Source organism: Schistocerca piceifrons, chromosome 9 (genome assembly GCF_021461385.2).
Source record: "Schistocerca piceifrons isolate TAMUIC-IGC-003096 chromosome 9, iqSchPice1.1, whole genome shotgun sequence".
Classification (NCBI taxonomy): Eukaryota; Metazoa; Arthropoda; class Insecta; order Orthoptera; family Acrididae; genus Schistocerca; species Schistocerca piceifrons.
Genome location: NC_060146.1, coordinates 66888500 through 66905078, shown reverse-complemented (window position 1 = coordinate 66905078; position 16579 = coordinate 66888500).

Here is a 16579-nt window from a genome sequence, read left to right as displayed (position 1 = left end):
TCCTTGCCTCAACCTTTGTTAGCCATAGTCCTTACCCATCTAGCCCCTTCCCTGTTCCCATTCCAGTACTACTCAGACCTCTATTCCACCAATGCACCCAAGTCTTTTTACTTCTCTCCTTTTCCGCTATCCCTGCCCCCCCTCCCCAGCCCTCCATCTAACATCTTGACTGCACCTAACTGCCCTACCCTCTCTCCACCTCATCTCTGCCTGTATGCTTCTACAAGCAGCACTTTACCGCCCCCTACTTCTACTCCGCTGTCCCTCCCCCTCCCTGCCCTGGCCATGCCGAAAGCTCACTTTTTGACCGTCTGTTTGCTGTTGAGCTTCCACTCTTGCAGGCATATGTTCAACCAGGTGTTGGGAGGTTTCTCGGGGAACGGTAGCCCATTCTTCACGGAGTGCTGCACTGAGGCTCTGAGGAGAGGTATCGATGTTGGTCAGTGAGGCCTGACACGAAGTGGGCATCTCTGCTATATGATTAGTAGCAGTGATCCTTTTCATAATACTGTTACATTCCATCCTGAATTTTCCATTGTTTTATTTATGAAATTATGATATTCTTACACAGTAGACTAAAATCATATTAGGAAAATCATTATAGCCACCTTAACAGCACAAGAAACAAAGATAATTTTATGCTTCAGCTTCCATAGTACATCTATATTTACATTATGTGATCAAAAGTATCCGGTGACCTGGCTGAATATGACTTACAAGTTTGTGGTGCCCTCCCTCGGTAATGCTGGAATTCAATGTGGTGTTGGCCCACCCTTAGCCTTCTCTAGATTGTCACACAGATGACAAAATGGTAGATATCGAAATAGATGACATAGGGATAGAAAAACAACTAAAATCGCTCAAAAGAGAAAAGGCCACTGGACCTGGTGGGATACCAGTTCGATTTTACACAGAGTAGGCGAAGGAACTTGCCCCCCTTCTTGCAGTGGTGTACAGTAGGTCTCTAGAAGAGCATAGCGTTCCAAAGGATTGGAAATGGCCACGGGTCATCCCCATTTTTGAGAACGGACGTAGAACAGATGTGCAGAACTATAGACCTGTATCTCTAACGTCGATCAGTTGTAGAATTTTGGAACACATATTATGTTCGAGTATAATGACTTTTCTGGAGACTAGAAATCTACTCTGTAGGGATCAGCACGGGTTTCGAAAAAGACGATCGTGTGAAACACAGCTCGTGCTATTCGTCCACGAGACCTAGAGGGCCATAGACGTGGGTTCCCAGGTAGATGCCGTTTTTGTTGACTTTCGCAAGGCATTTGATACAGTTCCCCACAGTCGTTTTATGAACAAAGTAAGAGCATATGGACTATCAGACCAATTGTGTGATTGGATTGAAGAGTTCCTAGATAACAGAATGCAGCATGTCATTCTCAATGGAGAGAAGTCTTCTGAAGAAAGAGTGATTTCAGGTGTGCCACAGGGAAGTGTCGTAGGACTGTTGCAATTCACAATATACTTAAATGACCTTGTGTATAACATCAGAAGTTCACTGAGGCTTTTTGCGGATGATGCTGTAGTATATCGAGAAGTTATAACAATGGAAAATTGTACTGAAATGCTGGAGGATCTGCAATGAATTGACGCATGATGCAGGGAATGGCAATTGAATCTCAATGTAGACAAGTGTAATGTGCTGTGAATACATAGAAAGTAAGATCCTTTATCATTTAGCCACAATATAGCAGGTCAGCAACTGGAAGCAGGTAATTCCATAAATTATCTGGGAGTAGGCATTAGGAGTGATTTAAAATGGAATGATCATATAAAGTTGATCCTTGGTAAAACAGATGCCAGACTGAGATTCTTTGGAAGAATCCTAAGGAAATGCAATCTGAAAACAAAGGAAGTAGGTTACAGTACACTTGTTCGCCCACTGCTTGAATTTTGCTCACCAGTTTGGGATCCGTACCAGATAGGGTTGATAGAAGAAACAGAAAAGATCCAACGGAGAGCAGCGCGCTTCATTGCAGGATCATTTAGTAATTGCAAAAGCATTACAGAGATGATAGATAAACTCCAGTGAAAGACTCTGCAGAAGAGACGCTCAGTAGCTCGGTACGGGCTTTTGTTGAAGTTTCGAGAACATACCTTCACCGAGGAGTCAAGCAGTATATTGCTCCCTCTTATTTATCCTCATGGTCTCACGAAGAGACCATGAGGATAAAATGAGAGAGATTAGAGCCCACACAGAGGCATACCAACAATCTTTCTATGACAGCTTCCACTCTCGCAGGCATATGTTCGGTCAGGTGTTGGGAGGTTTCTTGGGGAACGGCAGCCCATTCTTCATGGAGTGCTGCACTGAGTCACTGAGGAGAGGTACCAATGTTGGTCAGTGAGGCCTGACATGAAGTGGGCATTCCAAAACATCCAAAAGGTTTTCTGTAGGCTGCAGGTAGGGACTCTGTGCAGGTCAGTCCATTATAAGGATGTTATTGTCATGTAACCACTCTGCCACAGGCCGTGACTTATGAACTGGTGCTCAATTGTGTTGAAAAATGCAATTGCCATCCCCAAATTGCTCGAATTGCTCCTCAACAGTGAGAAGAAAGAAGGTGCTTAAAATATCAATGTAGGCCTGTGCTGTGATAGTGCCATGCAAAACAACAAGGGGTGCAAGCCCCCTCCGTGAAAAACATGACCACACCAAAACACCACCGCCTCCGAATTTTACTGTTGGCACTATGCACACTGGCAGATGATGTTCACTAGGCATTTGTGATATCCACACCCTACCATCGGATTGTCACATTGTGTACTGTGATTCATCACTCCTCACAACATTTTTCCACTGTTCAGTCGTCCAGTGTTTACACTCCTGACACTAAGCGAGGTGTCCCTTGGCATTTACCGGCATGATGTGGCTTATGAGCAGCTGCTCGACCATGAAATGTAAGTTTTTCACCTCCCGGCTAACTGTTATATTACTTGCAGTGGATCCTGATGCAGTGTGGAATTCCTATGTGATGGTCTGGATGGGTGTCTGCCTATTACACATTATGACCCTTTTCAACTGTTGGCGGTCTCTGTCAGTCAACAGATGAGGTCGGCCTGTACGCTTTTGTACTGTACATGTTCCTTCCCGTTTCCACTTCACTATCGTATCAGAAACAGTGGACCTAGGGATTTTTAGGATTGTGGAAATCTCAAGTGCAGACGTACGACACAAGTGACACCCAATCACCTGACAATGTTCAAGGTTGTGAGTTCCGCGGAGCACCCCATTCTGCTATCTCACGATGTCTAATGACTACTGAGGTTGCTCATATGGAGTACCTGGCAGTAGGTGGCAGCATGGTGCACTTAATATGAAATATGTATGTATTTGGGGGTATCCGATACTTTTGATCACATAGTGTACATGTATACAGGAGTGGACAAAAATATGGAAATGTCAAAATCACAACATATAACAATGGCAAGTATGGTGTTGGAGAAAACTGATGGCTTTCAAAGCAGCTTCAATTTATATTGAAATGGATAAAGACAGGTTCTGTATAGTTTCCAAGGGAATCTTATACTATTTTTCCTGCAAAATAGTCTCAAGTTCAGGTAACGATCATGGAAGTGGATAGTGACTGCAATCACACACCTTCCAAAGTAGCTCACAGTGACTCGTTGATATTGAGATCTGGTGACTGTGGTGTCAGGGGAGATGCGATAATTCACCCTTGAGCTCACAAAATCAGCCCTGGTCAATGCGAGCTGTGTGAACAGGGGTTCTGTCTTCTTGGAACGTAGCGTCACCATTAAGGAATAAACATTGTACTGTGGGGTAGACCTGATCAGCCAAAATGTCGCATAATCCTTGACAGTAATGTGACCTTGCAGAGTACGCAAAGAGCTCAAGGAATAAAATGATAAGCGCCCAAATCATCACTGAACCCTTGGGACATAAACTTGACCAGAAGTAATAAACAGTGTGAAACAAGATTCATCTGACAGGTGGCTTTCTTTGATTGCTCACTAATCCAGGTTTTATATCTTTGACACCACTTATTACTGTTATGCTCATTTGTATCACTGATGAGTGGTTTTGGGATGCCAACTCACCCAGCAATTTCCTGCTTATGGAGCTCCCTTTATGTTGTTTTTGCGCTGACAGGATTCACAAATGTGACATTCAGTTCTGCAGCAACTTTTGCAGCTGTCCTCTTATTTTTCACCATAATTCTCTGCAGTAAGACTGTCACGATCACTTGGCTCACACTTTCCTCCACATTGTGACTTAGCAGATGCTGTTCTTCTGCTTTCTCTGTATGCAGTGTAAATCTACGATGTGGTACGATGTGAAACACCAAACAGTTTGGCTATCTCGGTTATGTAAGCATTCACCGTGCAAGCATCAACTGTTTGCCCACATTGGAATTCATTTAGCCCCAATGTGATGGACTCATAGCTACACAGAACATTGTTCTGACCACCACTGATACTTGCAATGTATTGAGGTCATTGTGCAGGTGTCGTTCGTGGTCAAATTGACAGTGCGACCTGGTAGCATGTGCGTTTATGTTCGAGCATGCATTTCTCATTATGTTTCCATATTTTTTTTGGCCACCGTACCTGAGCGAACACCGCGCTGGCTTGCCGTGCCGGGAGGCCGGGGTTCAATTCCCAGATGGGTTGGAGATTTTCTTCGCTAAGGGACTGGGTGTTTATGTCGTCTTCATCGTCATCATTTCATCCTCATCTAGCCACCAGGGGCCCCTCACCACCCAACATTTTGTTTCATTTCCAAACCCTGTGTATTGAAAGCTTACGATAGTGCGTGGTGGAGGGCGCTTCATACCAAAATTAGCTATTTTCTGTACTATTCCAATCACATATTGGGCGAGGAAAAAATGACTGTCTGTAGATGTACATGCCTGCATGCTTCCTGGTTTCATCATATTCTCATTACTCATATGAGACATTTGAAAGTGATAACAGACTCATCACACCGTCTTTCTCAAATACTGGTTCTCTTAATTTATGCAGCTGGGTTTTGCCACAACATTTCGTCCATCCATAGATTTGCTCTTCCCTGCATACCTGTCTTACACTTTTGAGGGCTGTACTGACCTGTTGTGTCATAGCATCAAATCAGCTGGTTGTCTGCTCTGTCTGCTGGTAAGGACGCCAAACACTAAACAGTATTCTACAATTGTTAACATTAATTTATCCATTTTACTGGTTGTTGAGCTCTGTGACCTGCAGATTATATTACTTTAAGAAATACAGCAACCAGTAACTTTTTTATCCTGATATGTGCCTCAGGCTTCTGTCCATCATCAGTTGGTGTAATACATATTTAAATCTGCATTAGCACACCATTAACACATAATTGCATTTTGTGTGCTGTATCTCCCATGTGCAAAATAAGTTTGTTCAATTACTATATGTTGTGAGTTGCTTATTTACAATTTATGCAACTTGATAAATGTAGTTGCTAAATAAATTGTTATTTGCATCTACATCTACATCTGTACTCTGCAAGCCACCATGAGGTGCATGGCAGAGGTTATGTCCAATTGTACCAGTTATTAGGGTTTCCTCCTATTTGATTCACATATGAAGTGTAGGAAGAACGGTTGTTTGAATGCCTCTGTGCATGCAGAATTATTCTTATCTTATCCTCACAATCCCCATGTGAGTGATACGTGGGGAGGGGGTTGTGGTACACTACTGGCCATTAAAATTGCTACACCACGAAGATGATGTGCTACAGACGTGAAATTTAACCGACAGAAAGAAGATGCTGTGATATGCAAAAAATTAGCTTTTCAGAGCATTCACACAAGGTTGGCGCCTGTGGCGACACCTACAACTTGCTGACATGAGGAAAGTTTCCAACCAATTTCTCAAACACAAACAGCAGGTGAGCGGCATTGCCTGGTGAAACTTTGTGATGCCTCGTGTAAGGAGGAGGAATGCGTACCATCACATTTTTGACTTTGATAAAGGTCGGATTGTAGCCTATCGCAATTGTGATTTATCGTATCGCGACATTGCTGCTCGCGTTGGTCGAGATCCAATGACTGTTAGCAGAATATGGAATTTGTGGGTTCAGGAGGGTTTTACGGAACCCCGTGCTGGATCTCAACGGCCTCGTATCACTAGCAGTCGAGATGACAGGCATCTTATCCGCATGGCTGTAATGGATCGTGCAGCCTCGTCTCAATCCCTGAGTCAACAGATGGGGACATGTGCAAGACAATAACCATCTGCACGAACAGTTCAATGACGTTTGCAGCAGCATGGACTATCAGCTCGGAGACCGTTGCTGCGGTTACCCTTGACGCTGCATCACAGACAGGAGCGCCTGTGATGATGGTGTACTCGACAACGAACCTTGGTGCATGAATGGCTAAACGTCATTTTTTGGGATGAATTCAGGTTCTGTTTACAGCATTATGATGGTCGCATCCGTGTTTGGCGACATCTTGGTGAACGCACATTGGAAGCGTGTATTTGTCATTGCCATACTGGTGTATCACCCGGTGCGATGGTATGGGGTGCCATTGGTTACACGTCTTGTTCGCATTGACGGCACTTTGAACAGTGGACGTTAGATTTCAGATGTGTTACAACCTGTGGCTCTACCCTTCATTCAATCCCTGCGAAACCCTACATTTCAGCAGGATAATGCTCGACCGCATGTTGCAGGTCCTGTACGGGCCTTTCTGCATACAGAAAATGTTCAACTGCTGCCCTGGCCAGCACATTCTGCAGATCTCTCACCAATTGAAAACTTCTGGTCAATGGTGGCCGAGCAACTGGCTCGTCACAATACGCCAGTCACTACTCTTGATGAACTGTGGTATCATGTTGCAGCTGCATGGGCATCTGTACCTGTACACACCATCCAAGCTGTGACTCAATGCCCAGGCGTATCAAGGCCATTATTATGGCCAGAGGTGGTTTTTCTGGGTACTGATTTCTCAGGATCTATGCATCCCAATTGCGTGAAAATGTAATCACATGTCAGTTCTAGTATAATATATTTGTCCAACAAATACCCATTTATCATCTGCATTTCTTCTTGGTGTAGCAATTTTAATGGCCAGTAGTGTATATCCCTAGAGTATTCATTTAAAGGTAGTTCTTTAAACTTTGTTAATGTACTTTCTAGGGATAGTTTACGTCTGTCTTCAAGAGTCTTTCACTTAAGCTCCTTCAGTATCTATGTGACAGACTATCATGGATTAAACAAACATGTGACCATTCATGCTGTCCTTCTCTATATACATTCAATATCCCCTGTTAGTCCCATTTGGTATGGGTAACACACACTTGAGCAATATTCTAGAACTGGTCACATGAGTAATTTGTAAGCAATCTCTTTTGTAGACTGATTGCATTTCCCCAGTATTCTACCAATAAATGGAAGTCTACCAGCTGCCTTACCTATGACTGAACCTATGTGATCATTCCATTTCATATCCCTACAAAGTGTTACACCCAGGTATTTGTATGTGAAGTGCAAAAATTTTATATTTCTGAATGTTTAGAGCAAGTTGTCAGTCTCTGCACCACGTTGAAATCTTATCAAGATCTGATTGAATATTTGTGCAGCTTCTCTCAAATAGTGCTCCATTATAGATAACTGCATCAACTGCAAAAAACCTGATTTTACTATTAATATTGTCTGCAAGATCATTAATATATAACATGAACAGCGATGGCCCCAATACACGTCCCTGAGGCATACCTGATGTTACTTCTACATCTGATGATGCCTCTCCATCCAAGATAACATGCTGTGTCCTCCCTACCACAAAGTTCTCACCGGTTTCACTTGATACCCCTTATGATTGTACTTTTGACAATAAGTGTAGGTGTGGTACTGAGTCAAATGCTTTTTGAAAATCAAGAAACCCTGCATCTACCTGATTATCTTGATCTAAAACTTTCAGTAGATCATGTGAGAAAAGTGAAAGTTGGGTTTCACATGATTGAAATTATTTTACATAGGGTAACTGTCGCATACAAAATGCATTTGATGTGTTAGTGATATAATATTGAAGATTTAAATGTATATTATAACAATGGAAGATAGTAGCTGGTCGCTGTGTTTCTTTAGGTAACTCTAGAATTGGTCACTGCAGTGACTAAAACACTTCTGTCCACAAAACAGCATAGATTTAGGAAGCATCACTTGTTCGAAATTCTGCTTGCCCTTTCTTCACATGGTTTTATATGAACAGTGAATGAAGAGCAGCAGATGGATTCCATTTTTCAAGGTTTCTGGAAAACATTTGATATGGTGCCCTGCTGCAGACACTTTATGAAGGTCTGACCACATGGAATAGGTTCTCAGATGTGTGAGTGGCTTGAAGGCTTGTTAAGTAACAGAAGCTAGTATGTTGTCCTGGGCAGTGAATGTTCATAAGAGACAAGGCTCAGGATGGCCAAGGAAAGTGTGATAGAAGCAGTCTTGTTGTCTGTATACATAAACAGTCTGATGGACAAAGTGAGTGAGCAGCAATCTGTGATGGTGATATAGTAAATGGAAAAGTGTCATCATTGAGCGACTGTAGGAAAATACAGAATAAATTAGACATCTATTTGGTGTAATGAATAGTGTCTTGTTCTAAATGTAGAAAAACGCAAGTTAATATGGATGAGTAGGAAATACTATCCTGTAATGTTTGAATACAGTATTACTGCGTGTGCTGCTTGACACAGTCACATTAATGAAATATCTAGGTGTGACACCGCAAAATGATATGAATATGAAAGTCAAAAGTAAGGAAGACAAATGTTTGAACTTCGATTTATTGGGAGAATTCTCGATAAGTGTAGCTCATCTGTAAAGGAGACCACATATACAAAGAACGTACAGCCTATTATTGAGTACTGCGTGGGTGTTTGGAATCCCCACCAGGTTGTGTTAAAGAAAGACACCGAACAAATTCAGAGGAATCCTGCTAGATTTGTATCTAGTAGGTTCAGTCGACATATGAGTGTTACAGAATCCCTAGTGGGAAGACAACATTATTTTAATGAAAAACTATTGAGCAAGGTTAGAGAAAGAAACTTTGTGGCTGACTGCAGAATGATTTTATTTGCCACCAATGTGTATCTTACATAAGGGTAGTGAAGACAAGATAAGAGAAATTAGGCCTTGTATGGAGGCATGTAGACAGTTGTTTTCCCTGCACTCCATTTGCAAGTGGAATAGGAAAGGGAATGAGTAGTAATGGTTCAAGGTACGTTCGGCATAGCTTACCGAGATTTTGTAGGAAAGTTCTGATACAATGTAAATACTTTAGGATTAAAGGAGACCACTCACTGAAAAGCAGAAGTGTTGAGTCATCACCGGGCACATATAAAAAGATAGCAAACTTGTAATTCTTTTGGATTAACCCTTTCTTGAGCTAGAGTGCAAATACAAACAGATAACACATATGCACATACAGGCGCATGCATACACACACCTTTGGCCTCTCCGCAGTGCTGGCTGTTTCTTTTTGTGTGTGCCTGCTGATGCCTCAGTGCTTCTGCTTTTTGGTGAGTGGTCTCCTTTACTGCAAATATAGAATTAGCTACATAAACTCTTTTTGAGTGTATTGAAATTTCTCATGACAATTAACAACAAATCAAAGTCCTATTAAAAATTTTACATGTTTGCCCCATTTCACATCACTTCTTGGTATTGCCGCTAGATATTTATGGTATATGATATGATGTGCTCCATTATACTGGAATGTGAAGACACCAGTTATACTGAAATGAATAGGATAGCTCGTAAGTAACAAGAATATAAACTGCATCAAACCAAGAGTTGATCACCAAAATAACAATGAGATATGTTATAAATTAATAGGCAAGAAACAAATTCAGCATGAATGCAGGTGTAGCTTAGTATTTTATGGACTATGAGATGCTACAGACTATAAGATGTGCCTTAATTTTTAAGCTTTTTTTAAAATAACATTTTTACCATTTTTATTATTAGATAGCAACCACAGAATAAAAAAAAACTTAGTTTACAAAACTGAACTGACCTTTAAAATCCCTGAAAATCATCATCTTCAAGTTTTGGCCATTTTGCATTCAGTCCTCTATTTCCACAAAAAGTCTTTCTCATTTCTTTCACTTATTCCTTACTAGCCCATCAATCACAAATGGTTTTTTCTGTTGTTGGAGGCTGAAATACTGCTCAGCTGCTATGTTTACAGGTTCTTCCACGTACGTTATTACTTTCAATTTATAGCCCGCATCATATGAATACCTTTCTTTTTTCTATTAAAAAACTAGCTACTAACAAAAATGTTATACTGTTACCAATAACAAAAATCACTTTCAGTTCTATTTCACTGGCACCTTAGACTGAAATGATGCATCATGGGCTAGATGGTATTCTGGGTTTGTGATGATGGGATGAGAGGGAGACAGTGTTAGCAAGCTCGTGAATGTCCACAACTCACGTTTGTCGCATTGGTGCACTGTTGCTGTCTGTTGAATCCAGTGTTGTCAGATAGACCTTGGTTTCCCGTGACATAGAATACATGGCCATTTTTAAGCTTGGCAGGAATTTTAAATCAAACATATCACATTTTTATATTAATTTTGAGTAAAAGGTGCGCCTGAATTATGGAGGCAATTTTTCAAAGGAAAAGGTGCATCTTATAGTGTGTAAAATATTGTAATTGAAAATGTAACTGAACTGGGTAGATAAAAAATTATACTCACCAAGCAATGGCAGGATATCATACATATACAGAAAAATTATACTCACCAAGCAATGGCAGGATATCATACATATACAGGTATTTAAATCTTTTAAATTTAAATTTTAAAATTAAATACCATTATATGTGTGTTCTCCTACCACCACTTAGTGAGTAGATTTTTTTATCTATCCAATTACGCTACATTTTCAAAATTGATTTTTTTATAGGTATTATTTGAGTAGCTACTTTCCATAATTGGACTATAGTAGTGTTATGTTTTTATTGCTAATATTTGTATTGCTATGGTAGTGCATTTACCTATTCATTTGTTACCAAATTGTGTTCCATAAAACTCATTATGAATGAGAACCTTCAGTCAAAATTAACAGTTGGAATCAGCTATTGCAGGCTACTTCTGTAAAGTATGCCAATACCAATGCTATCATACTGAGAATTACAGGAATTAATTCTAAGTTACTTTAAGGGTATACTTGTATGTAAGGAGAAAAACAGCTAGTTTGAAAAAAAAGCCCACTCTTTCTCCTCTTAAACTACTTACATGCTGTTTTGATCATGTACCAGTACATCAAACAAAGAATAAGGCCAAATGTTCTGTTAAACTGATGGCTAATAAGGTATTCTACAGGTCGGGTGAGAAGTCCCCCCATCCCCTACTATCAAATGCTAATTGATTTGATTTGTTTTAGAGCGTGTACTTACTTATATATTAAGTGTCTATGCTATAAACACATTTTAATACTCCTCCTTGTTCTTCTTAACATATTTTTGATTATTTATGGTGTTAGAGTGTGGAGTGCATCTTCAACAGCATTGTGCAAGTCTTTTTTTGTTGCACGATAATGTGCAGATACCTGCACCTTCGCGGTTCCCGGTAATGAGTTGTCAGGTGTGATAAGGTCGGGACTTCTTGGTGACCATTTCAAAGGAACTGTTGTTGTTGGTGAACCGTGACCTATCCACCATACTGGAAAGTGTTCATTTAGAACTTAAACACTGCAAGAGCTTACTGAGGAGGCACTCCGCCTTGCTGCAACCATATGCATTCTGTGAGGCCCCTTTCCTCAATCTGTGATCTCAACCATGTTTAGCACATGTGATGTCATCATTGCCCATATCGTTACGTGATGTTGGTTCCTTCCCAACTTGACTGTGTAATGAGGATTCTGTTTGGCCCAAATGGCAGTATTTCTAGTATGTGAGCTGCAATAAATTGCACATTCATCTGAAAACAAAATCTTTGCATGGTTCACTGCATTTGGAAATTGTGTTAAGAAAGCAATGAGTGCTAGAAGATGCTCATTCCGGTGTGTACCTGATAACTCATTTACAAACATCAACCAAAGAGGTCTTTTTTCATGTTATGTCCATTATAATTATCCGGGCTGTTATGCCGTGGTCGGTTGATGAATTCTGTGTCGATTCCCAACATTTCGTCTCCGACTGCGGGAGACATCTTCAAGGGGGTCCATAGCTCGATGGAAGGTTACATCATATTGTTGTCCTCAGTATACCGAGTTCTGAAGCATATTTACATGTTAACTTCATAGGAGAATTTTTAATCAAAGCAGAGGCTCTGGCACGTGTTGCTTCTCGTGTCTTTTCCCTTCCATTACGCGGCTGGTCTTTACACTGCCGAAAGTGAAAGTACATCTTTTTCAATCTACAAGTGTTGTCTTTTGTGGTATAGCTGTACCAATTCTTTCTTGGAATGCTCCCACAATCTGTCTCATTGTCTGCTGTATATGTTGACATTCGTGCACCCACACACCTGTCACTAACAGCTTCTCAGTCGTGTAACTATGACTGCTCACACCTGTCAGGCTACAAATTAAAACTCAAGTGCTACTGCAAGAACACGTAAACGTGAATTCAAGCAATTGATTCCAATAACTAATAAGAAGTAACATAGCTAACAACCTGCATAATATTATTTGATACTAAATAGGGGTTAGAGGAATAAGGGAATTCCTAGCTCACACTGTACATCTGCATCCATACTTTGTAAAGCACTGTGAAGTACATGACAGAAGGCACCATCAGTTATACCAGTTATTAGAGCATTTTTTTCATTTCATTGATGTGAGGAGCTCAGGGAGAATGTTTGCTAGCATTCCTCTGTGCATTCTTGTCTAATCTTGTGTTAGTGGTCCTTACAGAATTGATACATGTGGGGTTGTAGTATAGATCCACCACTTACATTTTATTCTTGAAACTTAATAAGTAGGCCTTCATGGTATAGTTCTGTTTGTCTTCAAGCTTTTGCCAGTGCAGTTCATTCAGCACCTCTTTGATCTACTAAAGAGACTGCCTACACTATGCTTGTCCATCCTCTTTTGGAGTGCTGCTTCATAGTCTGAGGTCCTTACCAGATAGGATTAATGGAGTATATCGGGAAAGTTCAAAGAAGAGCAGCACGTTTTGTATTATCGCAAAATAGGGGAGAAAGTGTCACTGACATGATACAGGATTTGGAGTGGACACCACTAAAAAAGTCATTTTTCGTTGCTGCAAAATCTTCTCACGAAATTTCACTCACCAACTTTCTCCGCAAAATGTGGAAATATTTTGTTGACACTAACCTACATAAGGAGAAATGTTCATCATAATAAAATAAGGGTAACCAGAGATCGCACAGAAAGATATAGGTGTTCGTTTTTTCCATGCGCTGTTTGAGATTAGAATAATAGAGAATTATTGTGCCAAGGCACCTAAGTATGATTTAGAGAGTATTCATGTAGATGTAGATGCAGATTCTCTGTCATGGCTTAAACAAATCTGTGATCATTCCTGTTGCCCTTCTGGACTCGCATTCGGGAGGACGACGGTTCAATCCCGTGTCCGGCCATCCTGATTTAGGTTTTCCGTGATTTCCCTAAATCACTCCAGGCAAATGCCGGGATGGTTCCTCTGAAAGGGCACGGCCGACTTCCTTCCCCAACCTTCCCTAATCCAATGAGACCGATGACCTCACTGTCTGGTCTCCTTCCCCGAAACCAACCAACCAACCTGTTGCCCTTCTTTCTACACATTCATTATCTCCTGGTAGTACTATCTGCTGCAGGCCCACACATGTGAGCAGTATTTTAGGACAGGGCACATGAGAGTCTTATAACCAATCTCCTTTGTCAGCTGATGGTGTTTCCTTCTTATTCTACCTGCCTTTCTGAAGACTGAGCTTGTATGATCGTTCCATTTCATATCCCTACAAACTGCTCCACTCAGGTTTTTAAATGAGTCAGGTTATTACAGTTGTGATTCATTGATATGATACTACATACAGCCATAGGATACTAATTTAGTGTTTAAGTGAAGGGGATAATTTTACATTCCTGAACATTTAAAGCAAGTTGCCAGTCTTTGCACCACATTGACAGCTTATCGAGATCTGAGTGAATACTTGTGCAGCTTTTTTCACACAGTACTTCGTTACAGAAATGGCATCATCTGCAAAAAGTCTGAGATTACTGTTATTTTTGTCTGCAACATCATTACTTTATGACATGAATAGAAAGGGTCTCAACATACTTCCCTTTGATACACTTGAAGTTACTTTTATATCTGTCAGTGACCCTCCACACAAGATAGTATGGTATGTCCTCCCTACCAAGAAATCCTCAGTCCAGTTACAAGTTCACTTGATACTCCGTGTGATTGTTTTTCAATAACAAACTTGTGTGTAAATATCCTTTATTTCATGTAAAACTTGTGTGTCGCATTGAGTCAAATGTTTTTTGGAAGTGCCCAAAATACATTGTCTTCCTGCATTTGATGTTGATTATGAATTCAAGATTTTTATCAACACTGTAAAGGACCTCATCATTAGCCACATGACCTGTCTCTCCTTCACTTATTGTGTTTGCTGGATACCATAAAAATTAAGAATGTTCAGGGATGTCGAGTGAGTCAAGCGTATGTAGGACACTGCAGTACATTCGCAGCTGAAATGCCTTCACCCTTTTAATGGATGAGATTTTAATTGTTCTGTAGCAGAATAAACTGATTTAAAAGTGTACATTATGTGACATTGAATTGCAATTCGCAAACATAAATAATACACTCTATTAATGTCAGTGTAGAGGGTTCGAAACTAGAACATTAAGTTACTATTGATGTAAAAAGAAAATTAATTTCCACGCAAAATTGAAAAGATGAATCCATGTTTTCATTGAATGATACCTTATTTGGAGTTCTTACAGTAAGCTACATTTATTTTAACAACTAACCAAACAACATGATGCTCTACATTTTTGTAAAATGAAATAGCTATAAATTATTTTCAAATTACATTCTACCAAAAGACTCTTTCTCTGCAATAGAGTGTGCACCATTTTGAAGCTTCCTTACAGATTAAAGCCGTACACTGGATGGTGACTGGATCCTAGTACACTACCTTTTATGTCCAATGCTGTTGCAGATATAGCCATCCATGCACAATACACAAACTGCAGCAACAACAGTACTGCTCATACATGCCGAGGCTCCTCCCAGTCAGACACGTGGTTTTAATCTGTAAGGGATCTTCAAAACAAAGCATACTTTTATATATGCACAAAGATTCATTCCGGAAACAAAGATAAGATGTGGCTAAGCAATTTCTCTGAGGCATCATTCGTTTAGAGGATTGCTAGTCTGACGAGGCCTGCCTAAGAGCTTCTACTTCGGGGTTTATTCCCCTGTTGTGCAAACCTCTGTGAAGTGCATGGAAAGGGTTGCTTCCCACTGATTAGTTGTTTGGGATTCTTCTCATTCCATTCAGCTATGGAATATAGGAGAAAATGACCCCATAAACTTCTCTGTGCATGCTGTAATTAGTCTAACCTTGTCACTATGGGAGAGCCTCACAAAACATTTAATTTCTCATTTATGATTCATTTTATTAAAATTTATTGTTCAGTATACAATTTTCAGACTACTGATGATAACATTAGGTTTGATTTTTATACAAATATTTTCTTTGAAAGAATATTCATGATTTATGATACCAGTACCTATAAGCCAAGTGGATGCGACATTTTCAATGAACAAACAGCTACTTATAAGTAATTTAGCTCATTTAAAGGTCCTCATTTTCTTCTTTTCAACAAACATTTTACTTTTTCCAAAAACTATATATTTCAAAAGTTATTCACATTCTAGAATGTTCCAGTCTAACTAGTGATTGTTTCCAAAATTCAGTATTGTAGGTTTTTAGCCTAGATTTTTCTGATTCCAAAAATATCTACTTTGATTAGAATAGACTGTTAGGCATGGCAAAATTGGTTGTGCAACAAAAATCAAAAGACCCTGGAAGATCTCAAAGATACCAGGAAAGCAATATGAACAGTCCATAAACAACACAAAGACAAAAAATTGCAAGACATAGAAAATGATTTCAAGAAAAACAATTCCCAAAATTTCTATAGAGTATTCAAACAAAAATTAACAAAGTACTCTCCTCCATCACTCCAATTCAAAAATGAACATGGGGAAATTGCCCATACCAACATCGAAAACTGTGAAATTCTTGCAAAATACTTTTCTAAATTACTGAATTGTGAAAAGCCTGCAGAAAAATTTGAGTTCCATCATACACAACGAAGCCCAGACTCAAAGCCACCAAGTTTACAGGAGATTAGAGAGATAATTCAGTCACTGAAAAATAACAAAGCATCAGGAGAAGACCAAATCATTGCAGAATTATGGAAAAATGCAGGAGAAAATCTTATTGCAAAACTCAAAGAAATTATACATGAAATCTGGAAAACTGAAAAAATCCCCACAGATTGGAAGACTGCAATCATACATCCTCTGTACAAAAAAGGAAGTAAAACAGACCCTAATAACTATCATGGAATCCCTTTATTGTCAATAACATACAAAATTGTGTCTAAAGCCCT